Raw genomic sequence first — 27,157 nt, forward strand, 5'->3', positions numbered from 1 at the left:
CCTGCTTTTTGCGGATAGGACATACCATAATTGATGGCTAATTTTTAGTCCTGTGGCATGCTATCCCGTTCACAATATCCAGAAGGGTGTGAGTTGCCGTTCAAAGTAGACATGAGGAGATTATCTGCTAAGGGGGTGGAATTGTGATGGGGTGAGACAGAAAAATAAACATCAGAGCCAAATAGCTTGCTCTTTCTTAGATCTTGGTCCCACTTGTCCATCCGTATATCTTAATCTCTTCTCTCTCCAGAAATTCATCTAGTTTTCTCTTGATCTCTTTTATATTACTAACTTCTAAAGTCATTCAGCAGTAACTTATTCCAAACACCTATTGCCCAGTTTGGTGAAGAGGTTCTCTCCGAGTTGTCATTTAATTCTTAACTTTCTCATCTTTAATTTGAGTTTTCTGGTATTTGGAACCTTTCACCAAATTGAGCAATTTGCTTCAATCGATTTTCTTCATAATCTTGAAATCTTCAACTCGATGACCTTAAATTCTCTTCTTTTCCAAAGAAAACAGGCTCAAACTCCCTACAGCCTTTCCTCATAACATGGGCCCAACCGCCTGTATCTGTGTTACTTGTCTTTGTTCCGTTCAAGGCCAATGATAACCTATGATTACGTGACCATAATACTCCAGATGGGATCTGAGGAGCGTATTCATTGTGGCTATGGATGCATTTTGATGATGGTCAGGGCTAAGTGTCCATTTTTTGGGTTTATCTAATAGCCAAGAACCTGTTTCCATGGTGATTTTAGTAGTGTCCATTCTCCATGGTTATCTAGTGACTATATTCTGTTTTTAAAGGCGATTGATGTATTTTTTCCATTTATAATCTTGGTTATTAGTTCCCTTTGCATTGTGACCTTTGCTGCAATTCCTCTCCCTGCAGTTGTTAACAATGGCTTGCCCAATTTTAATTGTGGTCTTCGCTGTGCGATTATCCTGTGGTATTCATTAGCTGCGTACCCATTATCGAGAGGTTCTAACACCCTCTGAAAGGAGCAGCACTAACCTTCAATACAAAACATCCCAAATGGTGTCACACAAAACAACAAAATGGTCATTACACAATCAGGACTGTTTTGGATTCAAAATTCTCTCTGACTCTCTCTATCCAATAGTAAAGGTGGGGCAATCAATTCAGCGTAGGGGTATATATCCGGGCTGATTCCCCAGAGAGGAAACTGCTTGTTCAATTTAAACTAATGCAGCGGGCCTGTGATTTCCTGACCAACACTCCCTGAGAAAGCTGCACTGTGCCTGCAGGAGCCAAAGTAGAGAGACATATGACCAAATTTTGCCAGAAAGGTAACGGCGAGTTCACGGCGCACGCCGTCATTAATGAGCAAAGCGGCCAGCAGGTTCAGGGGACTGAGAGATGCGCCCTGAGTTGTGAATGTCCAGAACTTGCCGGTCGATTTATTCCGCTCTGCCGTTTTCTTCGTACAAACGGCATCTCGCCCTCAGCCTCCCCGTTGTTTTTAAGAACTTGCGGATTTGCACATTAATTGTCTATTGAACTCGCTGCAGAAAGTTAGGGCCCGTAAATAACAGTGTAAGTGCCCTTTTACTGACATGATAATTGTTAATGCGTTGCCATTCAATCTCTCTGACTCAGAAAGGGAACAATTTAAACGATTCCTGCATGTAATTAATTCCTCTTAGTGCTTTTAAAAATTTCAAATTTTAAATTTTTATCCTTTGCTTCTTACTTTTCTTTTCTGTCTCTTTTTTCGCGCTCTCTTAACCCAATCTTTCGTTCCCTCTCTCTTTTTCTCTTTCTGGACCTGATTTGACTCTAATTCACCCTCCTTCTCTGTCGTTCCTCCGTTTCTTTCTCAATCCTTAAATCTCACTGGTTGAGGAGATAGACTGTTGGTCCTGCCGTTCACTGAGGTCCCAGACGCCTCACACTGCCAGTAAGTTACGGCGCAAATTATAATCGAGCTGAAGGGTGCAGGGAAAATTCGAGCCAACGGTGCAGGCCGCGAGATGCCCCACTCCGACCCACTGCATAACAGATGGGATTGAGTTGTTACCTCTTGCCTGGCGCGTTTCGTTGTGCGGGTGAGATGACCGTTGATCATTTACCTCTGTTTCAACTCCCCTCCCTCGCTGGGAAAAAAAAAACCAGGAAAACAAATCAATATACTTGCCATGGGGATCCATCACAACACAGATAAAGCTGCAGGGTTGGCCATTATTTAATTGAAACAGCGCTACACTTAGCTTGTGTGAGGCACGGCCACACACACACACACACACACACATCAAAACCAGCTCATGAATGGGTTTATGCCTGAACCTGAAGCATTTGCTCGCTCTTACTGTGCCGCCCTCTCTGCTCTTGCAAACCTATATCGTAGCACACAGTGCCCTCTGCTGCCTGAGGCAGGTTTAAGGCTGAAGCCCATCTCACCCAACAATGGGATGGCCTCCCATTTTTTTTGTCTTTTGCTGAAAAAACAGGAGCGTAATTTTTCATTTGTTTTCAATTTTTTTAATAGAATGCGCTTCCGAACGCATTTTCTTCTTCGATTCTGCTCTCCTCCTCTTCTAGAGAAGATCTCTTGTGGTTTCATGGGTGCTGGGAGCCCTCAACCCAAGAGATTCTGAATGCAATGGACCCACATGTACCCATGAAAAGCAAAGGTACCAAACTTAAAGACACTCCCGCCTGGTTAAGTGGGACTAGCAAGTAACCCCTATTTCTTAAAAAAAGGTAGTCTACAGAGTTTGACGTCCACTATGGGGTATAGTTATGGAAACCCTCATTAAAGATAAGATCATGGGGCATCTGGATGGAAATAAAATCATAGAAGATAGTCAACATGGTGCATGAAGGGGCAGACTTGCCAATCTAACTTACTAGTTTTCTTTGAGGGTGTGACAAAGATGCTGATAGGGGTAAGGAAGTGGATGTTGTGTTGATGGATTACAGTAAGGCCTTTGATACAGTTCCTCTGGAAAGACCGATACTGAAAATAAAGGAATCAGTGGAAATATTTTAGATTGGATTCCTTAATTGGTTGACTGATAGAAGCCAGGGGGTGGTGGTACGGGGATTGTATTCGGCCTGGGAGAATGTTACCAGTGGGGTTCCACAGAGGTCTATCTTGGGACCCCCTTTGCTTAATATCTGTATGAGTGACCCAGAGCGAGGAGTCACAAACACAGTGGCTAAATTTACAGACGATATGAAGCTAATGACTCCAAAGCTTAACAGGATAAGCTGCAGGAGGATTTGAATATACTTAGGAATTGGGCAGACGAAGTGGCCGTGAAATTCAATGTAGAGAAATGCAAAGTGCTTCACACGGGGACAAAAAAAATCCAGGAAGGGACAATTATTTAAATGAAAAGAAAATAATGTGCATGAAAAATTAATTGTAAACAATTTTACAACACCAAGTTATAGTCCAGCAATTTTATTTTAAATTCACAAGCTTTCGGAGGCTTCCTCCTTCGTCAGGTAAATGTTCAGCTCCTGAACATTTACCTGAGGAAGGAGGAAGCCTCCGAAAGCTTGTGAATTTAAAATAAAATTGCTGGACTATAACTTGGTGTTGTAAAATTGTTTACAATTGTCAACCCCAGTCCATCACCGGCATCTCCACATCATGAAAAATTAAAGCAATCTGCAGGGTTCTGATTGACAATAAATTGAAGCTATCGCAACAATACTCGATGACAATGAGTAAAGTAAATCAGATAGAAAGAAAGGAATCATAGGAAGGTTACAGCACAGAAGGAGGCCATTCAGCCCATCGAGTCCGTGCTGGCTGTATGCAAGAGCAATCCAACTAGCCCCACTCCCCCGTCCTTTTCCCGTAGCCCGGCAAATTTTTCCCTTTCAAGTATTCATCCAGTTCCCTTTTGAAGGCCATGATTGAATCTGCCTCCACCACCCCCTCAGGCAGTGCATTCCAGATTCTAACCACTCGCTGCGTAAAAACGTTTTTCCTCATGTCCCCTTTGGTTCTTTCGCCAATCACCTTAAATCTATGTCCTCTGTTGAAATGTATTGAGAAGGTCATTACTGAACCAAAATGGCCCTGCCACTTTATAAATCACTGGTGCGACCACACTTAGAATAATGCGTACAGCTCTGACCACCACAGCACAGAAAGGATATTGCAGCTATTGAGCGGATAAGAAAGAGAGCAACCAGAATGATTGAGGAGGGTGGAGAGATTGGATTACGAGGAGCGATTCTGTAAGTTGGACGTGTTCTTACTGAAAAAGGTTGAGAGGTGACGCAATTGCTGTTTTTAGGATTCTAAAGGGACTCGATAATGTCGACCACGACAAGCTACTTCACTTGTTCAGAACAGTAGAACCAAAGGACACGGCCTGCGCTTGAAAGGGGGGTAAATTCCAAACGAATCTGTGGAAACATTAATTCAGTGAGTGGGTGATCAATCCATGGAACAGGCTCCCAACGGAGACGATGGAAGCAAATGGTGTTGATTCATTCAAATTCAAATTAGATAGATTTCTTTCAGAAAATAACACTCTGGGATACAGAATATTTGATAAGTGGTTTGTGGTGAGTGTAGCGTTCTTGGAAGGAAAAAGATGACTTTGGACCTATGGTTCCCAAAGTTCTCCGCCACTGGGGCGGTTTTCACATGTCATGTCTGGGTCTGTTTTAGAATAATTGATAGAGATTGATTGCTATGATTATCATTGTATCAGGTGACTACCAGGATGGTAGAAAGGAGAACTAGATGGACCATGGTCTTTTCTCGTCCAGCGATTCCTATGTTCCAAGTGTCCATTCTTTAAGCATCAGCCCGGAGGATGAGCCATTCAACCTTGAGCGTCTTCACAGTTGAACCTAAGTCTGCCCTCTCTCGGCACCCGCACAGCTGCAATCCCCAGCAGGGATCCCCGGATAGCGAACGGGAGCAAGGTCTCTGGTTGATGTTTCCTATTCCTCAGCCCAAGGGGACTGAGGCCAACTATAACAACTCTTACCGTCGCTCCATAATGAGACCGACCTCTTCAGGCCTCCAGCGCACAACTCCACCAAAACCTAATGAAACCATCTCACCACTAACGCTGACCTTGCAATTATTCCGTTCAAACACTGCCGTGCTCACAAGGACTGGTTCACTACGCACGTCCAGTGGTTTTATTAGTGAGGCCCCCGTTACGCGAGGAATCAATGCTTGTTATAAATTGGCAAACGGCCAATGATTTCCTGAACACACAACTACAATTTAATTTTTTTTCTTTCCAACAAAACACATTATTTTTCATGCATAACTGTCATTGGCAAATGCTCCCTTCCACCAGCAAAACTGATCTAGATAAGTACATGAGGGAGGAAGGAATAGAAGGATATGTTGATAGCGTGTGACAAAGTAAGGTGGGTGGAGGCTCGTGTGGAGCATAAGCACCAGCATAGACCTGTTGGGCCGAATGGCCTGTTTCTGTGCTGTAAAATTCTATGTAATTCTATGACCTGGAATCCCAGATGGGGTTGCCAACCCTCCAGGAATCTCCAGGAATTAAAGATTATTCTCCAGGACACTGCTGCGAGCAACACCAGGGAGAAAAATCATAGGGGGCATTAAAAAGTGTTTTTATTGACTTTAAGAAAATAAGAACGTAAGAATTAGGAGCAGGAGTAGGCCATACGGCCCCTCGAGCCTGCTCCGCCACTCAATCAGATCATGGCTGATCTTCGACCTCAACTGCACTTTCTCGCCCAATTCCCATATCCCTTGGACCCCAAAAATCTATCGATCTCTGTACTTTTTCAAGTGTAGTAATGTAGCAGTCAATTTGCGCACAGCAAGATTCCAGAAACAGCAATGTGATAATGATGTTGGTTGAAGGGAGAACTTCTATTTTCTTCTCCAAAGAGCATCATGGGATCTTTTTATGTCCACCTGAGAGGACAGACAAGACCTCAGTTTAATGTCTCAACTAATAGATGGTGCTAGCACTCCCCTCAGTACTGCACTGAAGTGACAGCCTGGATTGTGTGCTCAAGTCTCTGGAGTGGGACTTGAACCCACAACCTTCTGACTCAGAGGCAAGAATGCTACCCACTGAGCCAAGGGCGACATATGCAAATGTCGTCCTCCATTCATTTCAATGAGGATTGTAATGCAAGTCTGATCCTGCCTTTTCACCTTCGGCTCATTTAAATGGAGGTTACTTGATTGCGTAACTTGCTTAATGGCACAGAACACTCTGCTCCGGCACAGTGTAATTACATCCATGTCAACAGGGATTAATAGAGCAGAAAGCATTTCAACTCATAACACAAGATGGGTTCAAGTGAAGAGGACTCCTTGTGCCATTAGATCTCACCTTTTCTGACTGCAAATTCTGCCTTCCCAATACAGCTTATCATGTCAAAAGCTTGATATTTCTGGGTCCTCCTCCAGTTCAGGTCTGTTTCCTTGTGTTACGTACCATCTGGTCCTGTATGTGCTGCACCGTTGTGTGACCATGCATGATAAGCTTTCAAAAAAGATTTTGAGGCTGCACAAAAGCTTAGCATGGGTGAGCAGGTCAAGTGTGACAGGTTTTGAGCTGTAGTGCTGAAGACTTGTGCTCCAGAACTAGCCGCGCCTCTAGCCGAGCTGTTCAAGTACAGCTACAATACTGGCATCTACCCGACAATGTGGAAAATTGCCCAGGTATGTCCTGTCCACAAAAAGCAGGACAAATCCAATCCGGCCAATTACCACCCCATCAGTCTACTCTCAATCATCAGTAAAGAGATGGAAGGTGTTGTCGACAGTGCTATCAAGCGGCACTTACTCACCAATTACCTGCTCACCGATGCTCAGTTTGGGTTCTGCCAGGACCACTCGGCCCCAGACCTCATTACAGCCCTGGTCCAAACATGGACAAAAGAGCTGAATTCCAGAGGTGAGGTGAGAGTGACTGCCCTTGACATCAAGGCAGCATTTGACTGAGTGTGGCACCAAGGAGCCCTAGTAAAATTGAAGTCCATGGGAATCAGGGGGAAAACTCTCCAGTGGCTGGATTCATACCTAGCACAAAGGAAGATGGTGATGGTAGTGGTTGTTGGAGGCTAATCATCTCCACCCCAGGACATTGCTGCAGGAGCTCCTCAGGGCAGTGTCCTAGGCCCAACCATCTTCAGCTGCTTCATCAATGACCTTCCCTCCATCATAAGGTCAGAAATGGGGATGTTCGCTGATGATTGCACAGTGTTCAGTTCCATTCACAACCCCTCAGATAATGAAGCAGTCCGTGCCTGCGTGCAGCAAAACCTGGACAACATCCAGGCTTGGGCTGATAAGTGGCAAGTAACATTCGCGCCAGACAAGTGCCAAGCAATGACCATCTCCAACAAGAGAGAGTCTAACCACCTCCCCTTGACATTCAACGGCATTACCATCGCCGAATCCCCCACCATCAACATTTTGGGGATCACCATTGACCAGAAACTTAACTGGACCAACCACATAAATACTGTGGCTACAAGAGCAGGTCAGAGGCTGGGTGTTCTGCGGCGAGTGACTCACCTCCTGACTCCCCAAAGCTTTTCCACGATCTACAAGGCACAAGTCAGGAGTGTGATGGAATACTCTCCACTTGCTTGGATGAGTGCAGCTCCAACAACACTCAAGAAGCTCGACACCATCCAGGACAAAGCAGCCCTCTTGATTGGCACCCCATCCACCACCCTAAATATTCACTCCCTTCACCATCGGCGCACTGTGGCTACAGTGTGTACCATCCACAGGATGCACTGCAGCGACTCGCCATGGCTTCTTCGACAGCACCTCCCAAACCTGCGACCTCTACCACCTAGAAGGACAAGGGCAGCAGGCAGATGGGAACACCACCACTTGCACATTCCCCTTCAAGTCACACACCATCCCGACTTGGAAATATATCGCCGTTCCTTCATCGTCGCTAGGTCAAAATCCTGGAACTCCCTACCTAGCAGCACTGAACCACACGGACTGTAGCGGTTCAAGAAGGCTGCTCATCACCACCTTCTCAAGGGCAATTAGGGATGGGCAATAAATGCTGGCCTTGCCAGTGACGCCCACATCCCCTGAACGAATTTAAAAAAACATATATTGCAACATGCAGACTTGGAGCAGATGCTTGCTATAGGAATTTGTTGGGTAGCATTATCCTGGAACCTCTCATCAGATCTGCTTTATTCTTGCACATAACTGCCAACCTTGCCTCAGTGGGCAGCACTCTCACCTCTAAGCCAGAAGGTTCTGCGTTCAAACCCCACCCCAGAGACTAGGGCACATATTCTAGACTCACACTTCAGTGTAATATTGAGGGAGCACTGCATTGTTAGAGTTGCTGTATTTCAGATGAAACATTAAACCAAAAATCACAGGTGCCGACTTTCGAATGAGATATTAAACTCAGGCCCTGTCTACCCTCTCAGTTGGACGTAAAAGATCCCATCGCACTATTTCGAAGAAGAGCAGGAAGTTCTCCTGGCCTACATTTGTCCCTCAACTAACATCACTAGATTAACTGGTCATTTATCTCATTGTTGTTTGTGCAACCTAACTTACAACACTGACTGTGCTTCACTGGTAGTGAAGTACTTTGGGATGTCCTGAGGTAAAAGGTAAATATTGTGAAAGGCAAGTTCTTTCTTAAGTGTTTCCAAGGTCTTTGGGTGTTTGAGACAGCATTCACTCTGGTGGTCACTTCCTTTTCAGGCATTCCATACCATTCCCCTCAGTGGGGGGCTGCCATTGAATGCCAAACCCTAATCGGAAAGCAAGAAAGAAAAAGAATTTGCATTTATATAGCCCCTTTCATAACCTCAGCACACCCCAAAGCGCTTTACAGCCAATGAAGTACTTTTGAAATGTAATCATGGTTGTACTGCAGGAAACTACAGCACAGAGATCTCCATTACCATCTCAATTAGGTTCCAAAAACATTATCTCAGTATCAATTCTGCTCCCCTTTAAATGGCTGCTGCAGCCCTTTAAATAGCTACAGTGGCACTCACAAGTTCTGATGACGAGCGTGTAAGCTCTCAGACGCAGCTCACCGAGGGGGCGAGAGCTCATTTGCATATCTAATGAGCTACTAAAGGAAAGCTGCCATGGGAACAGTTACCTGCAACAGGTCTGGTCAGGATGTCCCACTATGTACTAAACCCACCTGTGAATCACACCAATTAGAATTTGTACCTTCTAAAGTCACCTTCAAGTCCCAGGCCATATTTAGTCAGATCTTAGGAGAGGTAAAAGATCTGTGAGTTGCACAGTACAACTTTTTTAAAGTTAGAACTATATTAAAGCCATTCTTCTAGAACATCTAAGGCTGTTTCCTAAACTGATAACATAATTAGAAAATTCAGGGTTAGGTCCTCTTGAAGCTTTGAAAGATGAAGTGTAATATAATCTGTCATTTCAATAAAGTATATATGCCTCATACACCACTAAAATTTCCACCAACAAACTTTTTACAAGTCGTATGTGAAAGATTAGAATTGTTTTCAACAGCATAATTGTTTTTCAAGGGCTTTGTTCTTTCTAACATCTATCTATCTTTATCTCTTTTCTATCTTGTTAAGAATATTGAGTTTGGGAACCCATGTTACCTTCTACTGATCTAATTGGTTCCATGTCACAAACTCAATATTCAGTGCTTTTATTGTCCAGCTCCTAGCCCTGACGGTAGCTTCAGTCCTGACTTTTAAAAATTATTCACTTCAAACTCAGAAACTTGTTTTTCGGGTGCATCACGTAGAATTTTACAACACAGAAACAGGCCATTCGGCCCAACAGGTCTGTGCCAGTGTTTATGCTCCACACGAGCTTCCTCCCACCTTACTTCATCTCACCCTATCAACATACCCCTCTATTCCTTTCTCCCTCATGTACTTAATTGGTTTCCCCTTAAATGCATCTATGCTTTTCCCCTCAACTATTCCATGTGGTAGCAAATTCCACATTCTAACCATTGAGTTAAGAACTTTCTCCTGAATTCCTTAATGGATTTATTGGTGACCATCTTATATTTATGGCCTCTGGTTTTGGACTCCCCACAAATAGAAACATCTTCTCTACATCGACCCTATCAAACTCCTTCATAATTTTAAAGACCTCTTTCAGGTCACCTCTCAGTCTTCTCTTTTCTAGAGAAAAGAGCCCCAGCCTGTTCAGTCTTTCTTGATAGTTGTACCCTCTCAGTTCTGACATCATCCTTGTAAATCTTATTTGAACTTTCTCCAGTGCTTCTGCATTGTTTTTGTTATATGGAGACCAGAACTGTGCACAGTACTCCAAGTGTGGACTAACCAAGGAAATGTTAACCTGGTGCATTTGGGGTGTTCCTCTGAGGTTAATGTTGGAGCTCTACCCAACAGGTAAGACCCAGACTCCACCTGACCTGGAAATGCTTGGTGTCGATGCTGGGTGCGAAAAATAGGAACATAGGAACAGGAGTAGGCCATTCAGCCCCTCGTGCCTGCTCCACCATTTGATAAGATCATGGATGATCTGTGATCTAACTCCATTTACCTGCCTTTGGCCCATATCCCTTAATACCTTTGGTTGCCAAAAAGCTATCTATCTCAGATTTAAATTTAGCAATTGAGCTAGTATCAATTGCCGTTTGCGGAAGAGAGTTCCAAACTTCTACAACCCTTTGTGTGTAGAAATGTTTTCTAATCTCGCTCCTGAAAGGTCTGGCTCTAATTTTTAGACTGTGCCCCCTACTCCTAAAATCCCCAACCAGCGGAAATAGTTTCTCTCTATCCACCCTATCCGTTCCCCTTAATATCTTATAGACTTCGATCAGATCACCCCTTAACCTTCTAAACTCTAGAGAATACAACCCCAATTTGTGTAATCTCTCCTCGTAACTTAACCCTTGAAGTCCGGGTATCATTCTAGACGTATGTTCCACTCTGCAGCAGTTGTCTACGTTATGTAAATGTAGATAAAGTGTTCGCTCGCAAAGATGAAGCAGGAATAATAAATAAAAGTAACATGTCCTGGTTACACGAGAAGAGCAAAATATTTCTTCATACAACTTGCAATAGGTGAGTGAAGGATGCAGATAACGTAACCTAACAGTATTATTCTCAGCCTTTGCCTTAACCTGATTGTAGTCAGTCGTAATCTTGCCTTTCAACCCAGTCAGGAAGCAATATCTTTTACATAACAGAACCAACTCTCTGCAGAGTTAGAGTCATTTCCACTTTACTTAGATTAACAGATTGTAAGAGGTTCAAAATTTATTTCCTGCCTGCTTAAGTTTGTCCCATCAAATGTTTGCCCGGGCCTCAGGAGAACAACATTTGGTGTAGCACATGCCTCCGCGAAAATATTCAGTAAATCCATTCCTTTATTTCGCCAGTCCTGTCCACTGCCATCAAACTTCTTGCCTATTCATTTAAAACCTCTTTTCCCATGGCGCTGTCTGTATCAATGAAGCTATACATTCGGAGTAATAACCTTTTAGTTTAAGACGAAAAGATGTCATGGTCTGACAGCAAGCACTTCCATTTAGCTGACTGTTCTCCTGATAAATTGTTCCAGTCAGTTTAGGGGTTGAAATTGTGCTGTTCTGTACAGATTTCCTCTATCTGCTATGTTAATAGAGTTATTAATAAGTAATGGGTTAACATCACTATTCTAATAGTGGACAGAGGAATTTCAGGTGAATGTTTTAACCTGTTCATTTCCCATATTGCAGAATGCAATTTCAGCAACCCTCGTGTCCCCACTTTTAATTCAAATCATCAGTTTCATTTAAAAATTAGTTTTAAATTAGTTAATTAAATTTGGAATCAGAAGCAACTTGTGTTTTCTCACAAGATATTTACGGAAGAGCAAGGCTATTCAGCCCATCTAAATTCACCCATCCAGAGACAGCCTAAAGTGCCCCTCCGATTGCAACATCCAATTGTTTCTTCAAAGCTTCAAGGGTTTTCACCTCCACCAATCTGTCCTGGTGTCCATTCCATGTGTTGACCAACAACAACAACTTGCATTTATATAGCGCCTTTAACGTAGTAAACGTCCCAAGGTGCTTCGCAGGAGCGATTATCAGACAAAATTTGACACCGAGCCACATAAGGAGATATTAGGACAGGTGACCAAAAGCTTGGTCAAAGAGGTAGGTTTTAAGGAGCGTCTTAAAGGAGGAGAGAGAGGCGGAGAGGTTTAGGGAGGGAATTCCAGAGCTTTAGGGGCTCGACAGCTGAAGGCACGGCCGCCAATGGTGCGGCGATGAAAATCGGGGATGCTCAAGAGGCCAGAATTGGAGGAGCGCAGAGGTCTCGGCGAGTTGTAGGGATGGAGAAGGTTACAGAGATAGGGGGTAGGGGGGGCGAGGCCATGGAGAGATTTGAAAACAAGGATGAGAATTTTAAAATGGAGTTCTTCACACACTGTGTATGAAGAATGTCCCTCTATCAGTCCCAAACTTACCTTTAATTAGTAACTTTCGGGATTTGACCTTTCCCATTCACTTACCTTCGTTTTATACCCCTGTAAGGCCATCTCTCAGACCATTCCTTTCCTGGTGAAAAGGAGAAGTATCTCCAGGCTTTCATCATTACCATGACCTTTAGCATTATGGATCAGCGTTGAGCTCTTCTCTGTTCTGCTTTCAGCATTCGAATGTAAAAGAGAGAACGACTTGCATTTATTTAGCGCCTTTCACCACCTCAGGATGTCCCAAAGCGCTTTACAGCCAATGAAGTGCTTTTTGAAGTGTAGTCACTGTTGTAATGTAGGAAATACGGCACACAGCAAGGTCCCACAAACAGTAATGTGATAATGACCAGATAATCTGTTTTAGTGATGTTGGTTGTGGGATAAATGTTGGCCAGGACACCGGGGAGAACTCCCCAGCACTGCTTCGAAATAGTGCAATGGGATTTTTTACGTCCACCTGAGAGGGCTGATGGGGCCTTGTGCAGCACTCCCTCAGTACCGACCCTCCGACAGTGCAGCACTCCCTCAGTACCGACCCTCCGACAATGCAGCACTCCCTCAGTACTGACCCTCCGACAGTGCAGCACTCCATCAGTACTGACCCTCCGACAGTGCAGCACTCCCTCAGTACTGACCCTCCGACAGTGCAGCACTCCCTCAGTACCGACCCTCCGACAGTGCAGCGCTCCCTCAGTACCGACCCTCCGACAGTGCAGCACTCCCTCAGTACCGACCCTCCGACAGTGCAGCACTCCCTCAGTACTGACCCTCCGACAGTGCAGCACTCCCTCAGTACCGACCCTCCGACAGTGCAGCGCTCCCTCAGTACCGACCCTCCGACAGTGCAGCTCTCCCTCAGTACCGACCCTCCGACAGTGCAGCACTCCCTCAGTACTGACCCTCCGACAGTGCAGCACTCCCTCAGTACTGACCCTACGACAGTGCAGCGCTCCCTCAGTACTGACCCTCCGACAGTGCAGCACTCCCTCAGTACCGACCCTCCGACAGTGCAGCACTCCCTCAGTACTGACCCTACGACAGTGAAACGTTCCCTCAGTACTGACCCTCCGACAGTGCAGCACTCCCTCAGTACTGACCCTCCGACAGTGCAGCGCTCCCTCAGTACTGACCCTCCAACAGTGCAGCGCTCCCTCAGTACTGACCCTCCAACAGTGCAGCACTCCCTCAGTACAGACCCTCCGACAGTGCAGTGCTCCCTCAGTACTGACACACCGACAGTGCAGCACTCCCTCAGTACTGACCTTCTGACAGTGCAGCACTCCCTCAGTACTGACCCTCCAACAGTGCGGAGCTCCCTCAGTACTGACCCTCCGATAGTGCAATGCTCCCTCAGTACTGACCCTCCAACAGTGCAGCACTCCCTCAGTACAGACCCTCCGACAGTGCAGCGCTCCCTCAGTACTGACCCACCGATAGTGCAGCACTCCCTCAGTACTGACCTTCTGACAGTGCGGAGCTCCCTCAGTACTGACCCTCCGACAGTGCAGCACTCCCTCAGTACTGACCTTCTGACAGTGCGGAGCTCCCTCAGTACTGACCCTCCGACAGTGCAGCACTCCCTCAGTACTGACCCTCCGACAGTGCGGAGCTCCCTCAGTACTGACCCTCCGACAGTGCGGAGCTCCCTCAGTACTGACCCTCCGACAGTGCGGAGCTCCCTCAGTACTGACCCTCCGACAGTGCGGAGCTCCCTCAGTACTCCACTGGAGTGTCAGCCTAGATTTTGTGCTCAAGTCTCTGGAGTGGGATTTAAACCCACAACCAGAGCAATCCTGGAGGGATTACAAAAATAAGACAATGAAGAACAGTTTATGAAGCTTCAACATATGACATTGACACTCATGATTAGGCACTAATAGTGGTTAATGAGATGTTAAACTAATTCTAAACAATTAACAAATTAGCGTGTGTGTGATGTGTACAGACTGCGAACCTGTGCACTGCAGTGAAGGTTTGCCCCAGTCTTAGTCTCATGTCCCTTTTTTATCCAAGTACTGCTGTGAGGTACTGGGTCTCCCAATGCTGCAAATTCCTCCCCAGTTTCATTGTGCAGCAGATTCTCCCATCACCAGCAGGACCAGACAAACAGCCGTGGACCGACAAACGGGGCAATTGTTCGAACATCACAAACAGGGACTTTGTAGTCCTGGCTGTTGGAGCTGCCTTCAGGGCCGAGGAAGACACCAAATGTTGACCAGAATGATACCGGGGCTAAAAGGGTTAAATTACGAGGTCAGGTAGCAGAGATTAGGCTTGTGTTCCCTCGAGTATAGAAGATTAAAGGGTGATCTAACTGAGTTGCTAAAGATGATTAAAGGATTTGACAGGGTTGATAGAGAGAAACTATTTCCTCTGGTGGGGGGAGTCCAGAACAAGGGGGCATAACCTTAAAATTAGATCCAGGCCGTTCAGGGGTGATGTCAAGAAGCACGTCTTCACACAAAGGGTGGTGGAAATCTGGAACTCTCTCCCCCAAAAAGCTGTTGAGGCTGGGGGTCAATTGAAAAATTCAAAACTGAGATTGATAGATTTTTGTGAGGCAAGGGTATTAAGGGTCACGGAACCAAGGCGGGTAGATGGAGTTAAGATACAGATCAGCCGTGATCTAGTTGAATGGCGGAACAGGCTCGAGGGGCTGAATGGCCTCCTCGTGTTCCTATGTTCCTAAATCTGTCCCACAGACTAGTCAAGCAACAGCCTGAAATAGCCATACTCAAAGAATCACACCTTTCAGCCAACGTCCCAGACTCTTCCATCACCATCCCTGGGTATGTCCTGTCCCACCAGCAGAACAGACCCACCAGAGGTAGCGGTACAGTGATATACAATCAGGAGGGAGTGGCCCTGGGAGTACTCAACATTGACTCTGGACCCCATGAAATCTCATGGCATCAGTTCAAACATGGGCAAGGAAACCTCCTGCTGATTACCACCTACCGTCCTCCCTCAGCTGATGAATCAGTCCTCCTCCATGTTGAGCACCACTTGGAGGAAGCATTGAGGGTAGCAAGGGCACAGAATGTTCTCTGGGTGGGGGACTTCAATGTCCATCACCAAGAGTGGCTCGGCAGCACCACTACTGACTGAGCTGGCTGAGTCCTGAAGGACATAGCTGCCAGACTGGGCCTGCGGCAGGTGGTGAACGAACCAACACGAGGGAAAAACTTACTTGACCTCGTCCTCACCAATCTACCTGTCGCAAATGCATCTGTCCATGACAGTATTGGTAGGAGTGATCACCGCACAGTCCTCGTGGAGATGAAGTCCCGTCTTCGCACTGAGGACACCATCCAACATGTTGTGTGGCACTTTCACTGTGCTAAATGGGATAGATTCAGAACAGATCTAGCAGTTCAAAACTGGGCATCCATGAGGCGCTATGGGCCATCGGCAGCAGCAGAATTGTATTCCAGCACAATCTGTAACCTCATGGCCCGGCATATTCCTCACTCTACCATTACCAACAAGCCAGGGGATCAACCCTGATTCAATGAGGAGTGCAGAAGAGCATGCCAGGAGCAGCACCAGGCGTACCTAAAAATGAGATACCAACCTGGTGAAGCTACAACTCGGGACTACATGCATGCTAAACAGCGGAAGCAACATGCTATAGACAGAGCTAAGCGATTCCACAACCAACGGATCAGATCAAAGCTCTGCAGTCCTGCCACATCCAGTCGTGAATGGTGGTGGACAATTAAACAACTAACAGGAGGAGGAGGCTCTGCAAACATCCCCATCCTCAATGATGGCGGAGTCCAGCACTTCAGTGCAAAAGACAAGGCTGAAGCGTTTGCAACCGTCTTCAGCCAGAAGTGCCGAGTGGATGATCCATCTCAGCCTCCTCCCGATATCCCCACCATCACAGAAGCCTGTCTTCAGCCAATTCGATTCACTCTACGTGATACCAACAAACGGCTGAGTGCACTGGATACAGCAAAGGCTATGGGCCCCGACAACATCCCGGCTGTAGTGCTGAAGACTTGTGCTCCAGAACTAGCTGCACCTCTAGCCAAGCTGTTCCAGTACAGCTACAACACTGGCATGTACCCGACAATGTGGAAAATTGCCCAGGTATGTCCTGTCCATAAAAAGCAGGACAAATCCAATCCGGCCAATTACCGCCCAATTAGTCTACTCTCAATCATCAGCAAAGTGATGGAAGGTGTCGTCGACAGTGCTATCAAGCGGCACTTACTCACCAATAACCTGCTCACTGATGCTCAGTTTGGGTTCCGCCAGGACCACTCGGCTCCAGACCTCATTACAGCCTTGGTCCAAACATGGACAAAAGAGCTGAATTCCAGAGGTGAGGTGAGAGTGACTGCCCTTGACATCAAGGCAGCATTTGACCGAGTGTGGCACCAAGGAGCCCTAGTAAAATTGAAGTCAATGGGAATCAGGGGGAAATCTCTCCAGTGGCTGGAGTCATACCTAGCACAAAGGAAGATGGTAATGGTTGTTGAAGGCCAATCATCTCAGCCCCAGGACTTTGCTGCAGGAGTTCCTCAGGGCAGTGTCCTAGGCCCAACCATCTTCAGTTGCTTCATCAATGACCTTCCCTCCATCATGAGGTCAGAAATGGGAATGTTCGCTGATGATTGTACAGTGTTCAGTTCCATTCGCAACCCCTCAAATAATGAAGCAGCCTGAGCCGGCATGCAGCAAGACCTGGACAACATACATGCTTGGGCTGATAAGTGGCAAGTAACATTCGTGCCAGACAAGTGCCAGGCAATGACCATCTCCAACAAGAGAGAGTCTAACCACCTCCCCTTGACATTCAATGGCATTACCATCGCCGAATCCCCCACCATCAACATCCTGGGGGTCACCATTGACCAGAAACTTAACTGGACCAGCCATATAAATACTGTGGCTACAAGAGCAGGTTAGAGGCTGGGTATTCTGCGGCGAGTGACTCACCTCCTGACTCCCCAAAGCCTTTCCACCATCTACAAGCCACAAGTCAGGAGTGTGATGGAATACTCTCCACTTGCCTGGATGAGTGCAGCTCCAACAACACTCAAGAAGCTCGACACCATCCAGGACAAAGCAGCCCGCTTCATTGGCACCCCATCCACCACCCTAAACATTCACTCCCTTCACCACCGGCGCACCGTGGCTGCAGTGTGTACCATCCACAGGATGCTCTGCAGCAACTCGCCAAGGCTTCTTCGACAGCACCTCCCAAACCCGCGACCTCTACCACCTAGAAGGACAAGGGCAGCAGGCACATGGGAACAACACCACCTGCACGTTCCCCTCCAAGTCACACACCATCCCGACTTGGAAATATATCGCCGTTCCTTCATCGTCGCTGGGTCAAAATCCTGGAACTCCCTTCCTAACAGCACTGTGGGAGAACCTTCACCACACGGACTGCAGCGGTTCAAGAAGGCGGCTCACCACCACCTTCTTAAGGGCAATTAGGGATGGACAGTAAATGCCGGCCTCGCCAGCGACGCCCACATCCCATGGACGAATAAAAAAAAAATCTTGCTAATGTAATGCTGCCAGGCTGCCATTTTCCCAATGGAACGTCTTTGGTCTGTCTGGACTCATGCCCCCTGCTGCTCAGAGGGTAGGCTCGCGCCCCTCGTACCTACACCAATGGTTGGCTGCTGGGGAAGAAGAGGTACCATCCAAAGAGCATCTCCCAGTCCAAATTCCATCCTCTCAACAACACCACAACTTGCATTTATTTAGCGCCTTTAACATAGTAAAATGTCCCGAGGCTCTTCACAGGAGCGTTATCCGACAAAAAATGGACACCAAGACAAGGAAGGAGACATTAGATCAGGTGACCAAATGCTTGGTCAAAGAGGTAGCTTTTAAGCAGTGTCTTAAAGGAGGAGAGAGAGGCAAAGAGGTTTGTGGAGGGAATTCCAGAGCTTAGGGCCTAGGCGGCTGAAGGCACGGCCCCAATGATGGGGCGAAGGGAATGGAGGATGCACAAGAGGTCAGATTTGGGGGAACGTGGAATTCTCGGAGGGTTGTAGGGCTGGAGGAGGTTACAGAGATAGGGATGGGCGAGGCCATGGAGGGATTAAGAACGCGAGGATGGGAGTCTACACTGATTTTCAGATCAGGGTTGTTTTAGCAAAGGTGGCACTTCATTTAAAGTAAATGAGTAACCGCTGCCATTAAAATAATGACAACCAGAAAATACTGGCTCATGTCTCTCCATTTGGTCCCACTGAGACTCCCACCCATGACACAGGGTATGAACAGACAACCATTCATCGTCAACATGTCATCGGTCCCAAGTCACTTACATCCCACTTTCTGCTTTGGGTTGATGCTTCTGCGAAAATAGCTCAGTGTTTTATTATTAAAATAGCAACGTAGTGTCGAGAAGCTTACCACAAGGCCAGGTATCAATCTTGCCTTGACTCTCGCCACTGACCCAGAAGGTTGTGGGTTCAAGCCTCACTCCAGAGACTTGAGAAAATAACCCAGGCTGACACTCCAGTGCAGGACTGAGGGAGTGCTGCACGGTTGGAGGTGCCGCCTTTTGGTTGAGGCATTAGACCGAGGCCCTGTCCGCCCTCTCAGGTGGACGTAAAAGATCCCACGGCACTATTTCGAAGAAGAGCGGGGGGAGGTTCTCCCCGGTGTCCTGGCCAATATTTATCCCTCAACCAACATCACTAAAAAAAACAGACTATCCGGTCATTTATCTCATTGCTGTTTCTGGGAAGTTGCTGTATGAAAATTGGCTGCCGCGTTTTCTACATTACAACAGTGACTACACTTCAAAAGGAGTTAATCGGCACTTGTGGGATGCTCTGAGGTTGTAAAAGGTGCTATATAAATGCAAGTTCTTTCTTTCATCAAATGTTTAAAAGGAACACAAAATGTCAGTGAGTAACACTGTTACAAGATAAGGAACAAGCTAAATGTAATTAAAAAGTAACTTCTTTGCCAGGATTCCCTGCCCTGATCATTATCCAGAGACCCCCTGCTTCTTGGCGATGTTGGGTGAAGACAGGTTTACACTCCTGACGGTCGAACCCATTGTTCGAATAGCATGCCCCAGTATCAACTGTCTAGCTCAGGTACGAAAGGTGGCTATTTGGATGTGGTACTGCACGGATGCCAGTGTCAATATAATTGTACCCGAGCGTGGTATGGCATTCAGGAGAGGAGAGGAGAACACTGGGGCTGGGGAGACTTGCAAGGGTAATTGCTTCACACTTGCAGATAAGTTATTGAATGAACTGTCGAGTGGCACAACGAAAGCAGTCTCGGTTGAAACATTCGGAAATCATCAACGGGAATTGGAAGGAGGTGGTCTCGCCACGGAGGTGATGGGTTGGCAAAAACGTTCTTTGTAAGTTCTCAGCAGGAATCTCAACAGGGCAAGTGCCTTGGTCCAACATGAGGGAGAAAGGAATAGAAGGTTGTGCTGATAGGGTGAGATGAAGTAGGGTGGGGAGGAGGCTCGTGTGGAGCATAAACACCGGGATAGACCTGTTGGGCCGAATGGCCTGTTTCTGTGCTGTAAATTCGATGTAATTCTATGTAACATGGTTGTTTCTTAATGTGTTTCCAAAAACATAGGAAAAGTCAGAAAGGGGAATGGAGCATTGGTCCCATTAAAGCTCAATCCTCTAGTACCCTAACTCTCACCTTACATTATCCAGAGACCCCCTGCTTCTTGGCAATGTTGGATAAGGCAGGTTTAGACTCCTGATGGTCCAGCTGTGTTTTAACTACCTGTAATATTTTTGCCTCTGCTATCCTACCTGCCGGGCTATCCTGAACATTCGTCACTCTTTAAGTAAAGAACTTCTCCCTAATATCTGTTTTATATTAATTCATCACCTTGCTAGACTATGGAGCCTGAGCTGCTCCAGTTTCTCCCAACAACAACAACAACAACAACAACAACTTGCATTTATATGGTGCCTTTAACATAGTGAAACGTCCCAAGGCACTTCACAGGAGCGATTATCAAACAAAATTTGACACCGAGCCACATAAGGAGATATTGGGACAGGTAGATTTTGGTAGGTTTTAAGGAGCATCTTAAAGGAGGAGAGAGGGAGAGAGGCAGAGCCTATGTTGGGAGAGCTGACCCACAGACTAGTCAAGCAACAGCTGGCAATAGCCATACTCATAGTATCATACCTATCAACGTCCCGGACTCCTCCATCACCATCCCTGGGTATGTCCTGTCCCACCGGCAGGACAGACACACCAGAGGTGGCAGCACAGTGGTGTACAGTCGGGTGGGAGTGGCCCAGGGAGTCCTCAACAATGGCTCTAGACCCCCATGAGATCTCATGGCTTCAGGTCAAACATGGGCAAGGAAACCTCCTGCTGATTCCCACCTCCTGCCCTCCCTCAGCTGATGAATCAGTCCTCCTTCATGTTGAACACCACTTGGAGGAAGCACTGAGGGTAGCCAGGGCACAAAATGAACTCTGAGTGGGGAACTTCGATGCCCTTCACCAAGAGCGGCTCGGTAGCACCACCACTGACCGAGCTGGCCGAGCCCTGAAGGACATAGCTGCCAGACCGGGCTTACGGCAGGTGATGTGAGAACCAACACAAGGGAGAAACCTGCTTGACCTCCTCCTTACCAATCTACCTGTCGCAGATTCGTCTGTCCATGGCGGCATTGACAGGAGAGTCCACAATACAGTCTCGGTGGAAACCAAGTCCCATCTTCACACCGAGGACACCCTCCGTCATGTCATGTGGCACTACCATCGTGCTAAATGGGATAGATTAAGAACAGATCTAGCAGCTCAAAACTGGGCATCCATGAGGCGCTGTGGGCCATCAGCAGCAGAATTGTATTTCACCACAATCTGTAACCTCATGGCCCGATATATCCCTCACTCCTTAATCACCATCAAGCCAGGTGACCAATCCTGGTTCAATGAGGACTGTAGAAGAGCATGCAAGGAGCAGCACCAGGCGTATCTGAAAATAAGGTTCCAACCTGATGAAGCAACAACATAGGACAACATGCATCCTTAACACGAAAAGCAGCACACTATAGAGAGAGATAAGCATTCCCACAACCAAAGGATCAGGTCAAAGCTCTGCAACCCTACTACATTTAGTCACAAACGATGGTGGACAATTAAGCAACTGACAGGAGGAGGCTCCATGAACATTCCCATCCTCTCTTCACAACCTCGTCATCCTATTTAACTCCGAGCTGAGCTTCCAACCCCATATACTTTTTATCACAAAGACCGCCTACTACCATGTCCGTAACATCGCCCGTCTCCACCCCTGCTTCAGTCCATCTGCTGCTGAAACCCTCATCCATGCCATTGTTACCTCCGAGCGTGACTATTCCAATGCTCTTCTGGCCGGCCTCCCGTTTTCCACCCTCCATAAACTAGAGCTTATCCAAAACTCCGCTGCCCGTATCCTAATCCGCATTAAGTCCCGTTTGTCCATCGCCCCTGTGCTCGCTGACCTACATCGGCTCCCGGTCCACCAGCACCTCGATTTTAAAATTCTTATCCTTGTGTTCAAATCCCTCCACGGCCTCGCCCCTCCCTATCTCTGCAACCTCCTCCAACCCTCCAAGATCTCTGCGCTCCTACAACTTTGGCCTGTTGCACATCTCCCACTTCCTTCGGCCCACCATTGGCGGCCATGCCTTCAGCCATCCAGATCCTAAACTCTGGAATTCTCTCCCTAAACCTCTCCACTTCTCCACCTCCCTCTCCTCCTTTAAGACACTCCTTAAAACCCACCTCTTTCACCCAGGCTTTTAGTCACCTGGCCTAATATCTCCTTCTTTGGTTGGGTGTCAAGAAGAAGGGCAAATAGGGATGGGCAATAAAAGTTGGCCTTGCTAGCAACTCCCGCATCCCAAGAATGAATTAAAGAAAAGAAGCAGCCTCTAAATGCTATTGGTAAGCCTGATTATGAATGGGAGCTGTAAACATACAGCCCTTCTCTGTGCCAATATTATAATGGGTTCCTCACAATCATAGCTGCGATTCATCTAATTAGCTCTTTTGTCAGATGTGTCATTATGAACTGTTTCAAAGCACATCATCCACAGGGCACCAGGCAATTCCATCTTAATTACAGCCATTTTAATAGCAACGCAATAGAGGCGCATTGTGCAGTAGGATCGAAATCAACTTCCTCTGCTCCTTTTTCATAGATCGTACAATATTGGTTACAAGGCAAATGGAGAACGATTGTCAGCTTACAACAGACATGCAGATCTGTGGACTTTTCACCCCTAGATATAAGTGCATGTGTGTGGTTGTGTGTGTGTGCATGTGAGTGCATATATATAGGTGTGTATGTATGTGCGCGTGCATGTGTCTGTATGTGCGTGTGTCTGTATATGCGCATGTGTGTGTATATGCATGTGGGTATGCGCGTGTGTGTCTGTGTATATGTATGCTTGTACATGCGTGTGTGTGTGTATGCGTATGTGTGTATATATGTGTGTCTATGTATATGCACATGTGTGTGTCTGTGTATATGAGCATGTCTGTATATGTGTGTATGTGTGTGTGTAGATGTATGTGTGTCCGTGTATATATGTGTGTGTGTGTATGCATGTGTGTAAATGCACGTGTGTATATGTGTACGTGTATATATGTGTGTGTATATGCACTTGTGCGTATTTGTGTGTGTCTGTGTATATGCGTGTGTGTTTGTGTGTGTGTGCATATGTGTGTATGTGTACATGTGAGCATGTACACACATGCTCATTCATCTTCCATCTGTAAGGAATCTTACAACACCAGGTTATAGTCCAACAATTTTATTTTAAAATCACAAGCTTTCGGAGATTATCCCCTTCGTCAGGTGAATGAGTGGAAGGTTCTCAAATCGCATATCTTATATTAGGCTGGGACAGCATCACACCAATCAAAAGGTGTTGTTTTTGTTCAAACAGGCCAGTCACGGAGAACAGCACGTCCCAGTACATTGGATATACATTGTGTCAATTACACAGACAGAAAGAAAGAGACCCAAATGGCAGAGAGAGAGAGAGAGAGAGAGAATATTAAAACACATAACTTTTTTTTTCCCTTTTTGCTGGTGGGGTTACGTGTAGCGTGACATGAACCCAAGATCCCGGTTGAGGCCGTCCTCATGGGTGCGGAACTTGGCTATCAACTTCTGCTCGACGATTTTGCATTGTCGTGTGTCACGAAGGCCGCCTTGGAGAACGCTTACCCGAAGATCGGTGGCTGAATGTCCTTGACTGCTAAAGTGTTCCCCGACTGGGAGGGAACCCTCCTGTCTGGCGATTGTTGCGCGGTGTCCGTTCATCCGTTGTCGCAGTGTCTGCATGGTCTCGCCAATGTACCATGCTCCGGGGCATCCTTTCCTGCAACGTTTGATACCTAAGAAGATATTAGGACAGGTGACCGGAAGCTTGGTCAAAGAGGTATAGAATCATGGATTCATAGAAGTTTACAACATGGAAACAGGCCCTTCGGCCCAACATGTCCATATTGCCCAGTTTATACCACTAAGCTAGTCCCAATTGCCTGCACTTGGCCCATATCCCTCTATACCCATCTTACCCATGTAACTGTCCAAATGCTTTTTAAAATACAAAATTGTATCCGCCTCTACTACTGCCTCTGGCAGCTCGTTCCAGACACTCACCACCCTTAGAGTGAAAAAATTGCCCCTCTGGACCCTTTTGTATCTCTCCCCTCTCACCTTAAATCTATGCCCCCTCGTTATAGACTCCCCTACCTTTGGGAAAAGATTTTGACTATCTACCTGACCAATGAAACCAAGCATGCTGAATGCCTTCTTCACCACCCTATCCACCTGTGACTCCACTTTCAAGGAGCTATGAACCTGTACTCCTAGATCTCTTTGTTCTATAACTCTCCCCAAGGCCCTACCATTAACGGAGTAGGTCCTGGCCCGATTCGATCTACCAAAATGCATCACCTCACACTTATCTAAATTAAACTCCATCTGCCATTCATCGGCCCACTGGCCCAATTTATCAAGATCCCGTTGCAATCCTAGATAACCTTCTTCACTGTCCACAATGCCACCAATCTTGGTGTCATCTGCAAACTTACTAACCATGCCTCCTAAATTCTCATCCAAATCATTAATGTAAATCACAAATAACAGCAGACCCAGCACCAATCCCTGAGGCACACCGCTGGTCACAGGCCTCCAGTTTGAAAAACAACCCTCTACAACCACCCTCTGTTTTCTGTCGTCAATCCAATTTTGTATCCACTTGGCTACCTCACCTTGGATCCCGTGAGATTTAACCTTATGTAACAACCTACCATGCGGTACCTTGTCAAAGGCTTTGCTAAAGTCCATGTAGACCACATCTACTGCACAGCCCTCATCTATCTTCTTGGTTACTCACAAAACCATGCTGACTGTTCCTAATCAGTCCCTGCCTCTCCAAATGCCTGTAGATCCTGTCTATTTTAAGGAGCGTCTTGAAGGAGGAGAGGGAGGTAGAGAGATGGAGAGGTTTAGGGAAGGAATTCCGGAGCTTAGGACCTAGGCAGCTGAAGGCACGGCCGCCAATATTATGATCTGGATTTCATTGCTTGAAAGGAGATTCAATAGTAATTTTCCAAAGAGGACTGGAAATACACTTGAAAAGGAAAAATTTGCAGGGCTGTGGGGAAAGAGCGAGGTGGGGGAGTGGGATTAATTGGATAGCTCTTTCAAAGAGCCGGCACAGGCATAATGGGCAGAATGGCCTGCTGCTGTGCTGTATGTTTCCATGATCTGCTGCACTGCTGGGAATATCAAAGAAACCTTGATCAATAATAAAATAGAAAATGCTAGAAGTATGCAGTAGGCCTGTCAACATCTGGAAAGAGGAACGACAGCTTAGCATTCTTTGTCGCTGTGACAACTGGGGCCTTGTCCTCTTCGGGGCGGAGATCCAACCGACTGGATGCCCCTCCGGACGGGAGGGGGAGGGGCAAGAACGGGAGGGAAGAGAGGGGGAGGAGAGGAGGGGGAGGGAGAGGGAGGGGAGTTGGGAAAGAACAAAAGGGAAGGTCTTTGATAGAGTGGAGGGCAGCAGTGATTAAATTACAAAAGGGATGATGGTGCAAGGCAAAGGAGGGTGGTAATGGGACAAATAAAGAAACAAAAGATGGGTCTAAAGGAGATGTAAATACAAACAGCAGAACCATTACCAGCACCTGCTGTCCAGGAAAATGGGAGCAGTGGTTATGATCTGAAGTTATTGAAATCAATGTTGAGTCCAGAAGGTTGTAAAGTGCCTAATCGAAAGATGAGGGGCTGTTCCTCGAGCTTCCGTTGAGCTCCACTGGAACAGTGAGGCCGAGGACAGAGAGGTCAGAGTGGGAGTGGGACAGAGAATTAAAATGCCAAGCGACCGGAAGCTCAGGGTCATGCTTGCGGACAGAGCGGAGGAGTTCAGCAGACCCTTTCCCTGGCTCTGTACTTGCTAATAAACTGTTAAATCTCTAACTTCTTCCAGTTCTGACGAAAGGTCATCGACCTGAAACTCTGTTTCTCTCCCCACAGATGCTGCCTGACCTGCTGTGTGTTTCCAGCATTTTCTGTTTTTACTTCAAAAGTACTTAATTGGCTGTAAAGCACTTTGGGAGGTGCTGAGATTGTGATAGGCGTTATAGAAAAGTCTTTCTTTCTCTGTTTTGCTTCAGCGCCTCATCAATGGGCAAATGCATCTTCTGTGACGACCCACAGTGATACCAAGCTGTGTCAGCTAATCATGCGATAAGCAGATAAAACAAAGATTCTGCAAATCTCCTGTGGGGCAGTCTGTCTAGAAAACAGAAACGTGCTTTCAGCATTTTGGATGTTCCTTCAGTAATTAAAATGCTGGTTTATGTACTGCGTCATGCTCTGTGGGAGCTTATAGATCCTGTTTGTAGGTCCAGTTGTCAGGCATGACTTCATTGCATCTCTATTCATAGAATCGTAGAATGGTTACAGCTCAGAAAGAGGCCATTCGGCCCATCGAGTACGTTCCGGCTCTTTGTAAGAGTAATCCAGTTCGTCCCATTCCCCCACACTTTCCCCATAGCCCTGCAAATCTTTTCCCTTCAAGTATTTATCCAATTCCTTTTTGAAAGCCATGATTGAATCTGCTTCCACCACCCTTTCAGGCAGCGCATTCCAGATCGCTGCATAAAAAAGCTTTCCCTCATGTCGCCTTTGGTTCTTTTGCCAATCACCTTAAATCTGTGTCCTCTGGTTCTCGACCCTTCCACCAATGGGAACAGTTTCTCTTTATTTACTTTATCTAAACCCTTCATGATTTTGAACACTTCCATCAAATCTCCTCTCAACCTTCTCTGCTCTAAAGAGCACAACCCCAGTTTCTCCTGTCTATCCACATAACTGAAGTCCCTCATCCCTGGAACCATTCTAGTAAATCTTTTCTGCACCCTCTCTAAGGCCTTCACATCCTTCCTAAAATGGGGTGCCCAGAACTGGACACAATACTCCAGTTGTGGCCGAACCAGTGTTTTGTAAAGGTTCAACATAATTTTCTTGCTTTTGGACTCTATGCCTCTATTTATAAAGCCCAGGATCCCATATGCTTTTTTAACCACTTTCTCAACCTGTCCTGCCACCTTCAAAGATTTGTGCACAGATACCCCCAGGTCTCTCTGTTCCTGCACCCCCTTTAGAATTGTACCATTTAGTTTATATTGCCTCTCCTCGTTCATCCTGCCAAAATGTATCA

Source organism: Heptranchias perlo, chromosome 40 (assembly GCF_035084215.1).
Source record: "Heptranchias perlo isolate sHepPer1 chromosome 40, sHepPer1.hap1, whole genome shotgun sequence".
In the NCBI taxonomy this organism is placed as follows: Eukaryota; Metazoa; Chordata; class Chondrichthyes; order Hexanchiformes; family Hexanchidae; genus Heptranchias; species Heptranchias perlo.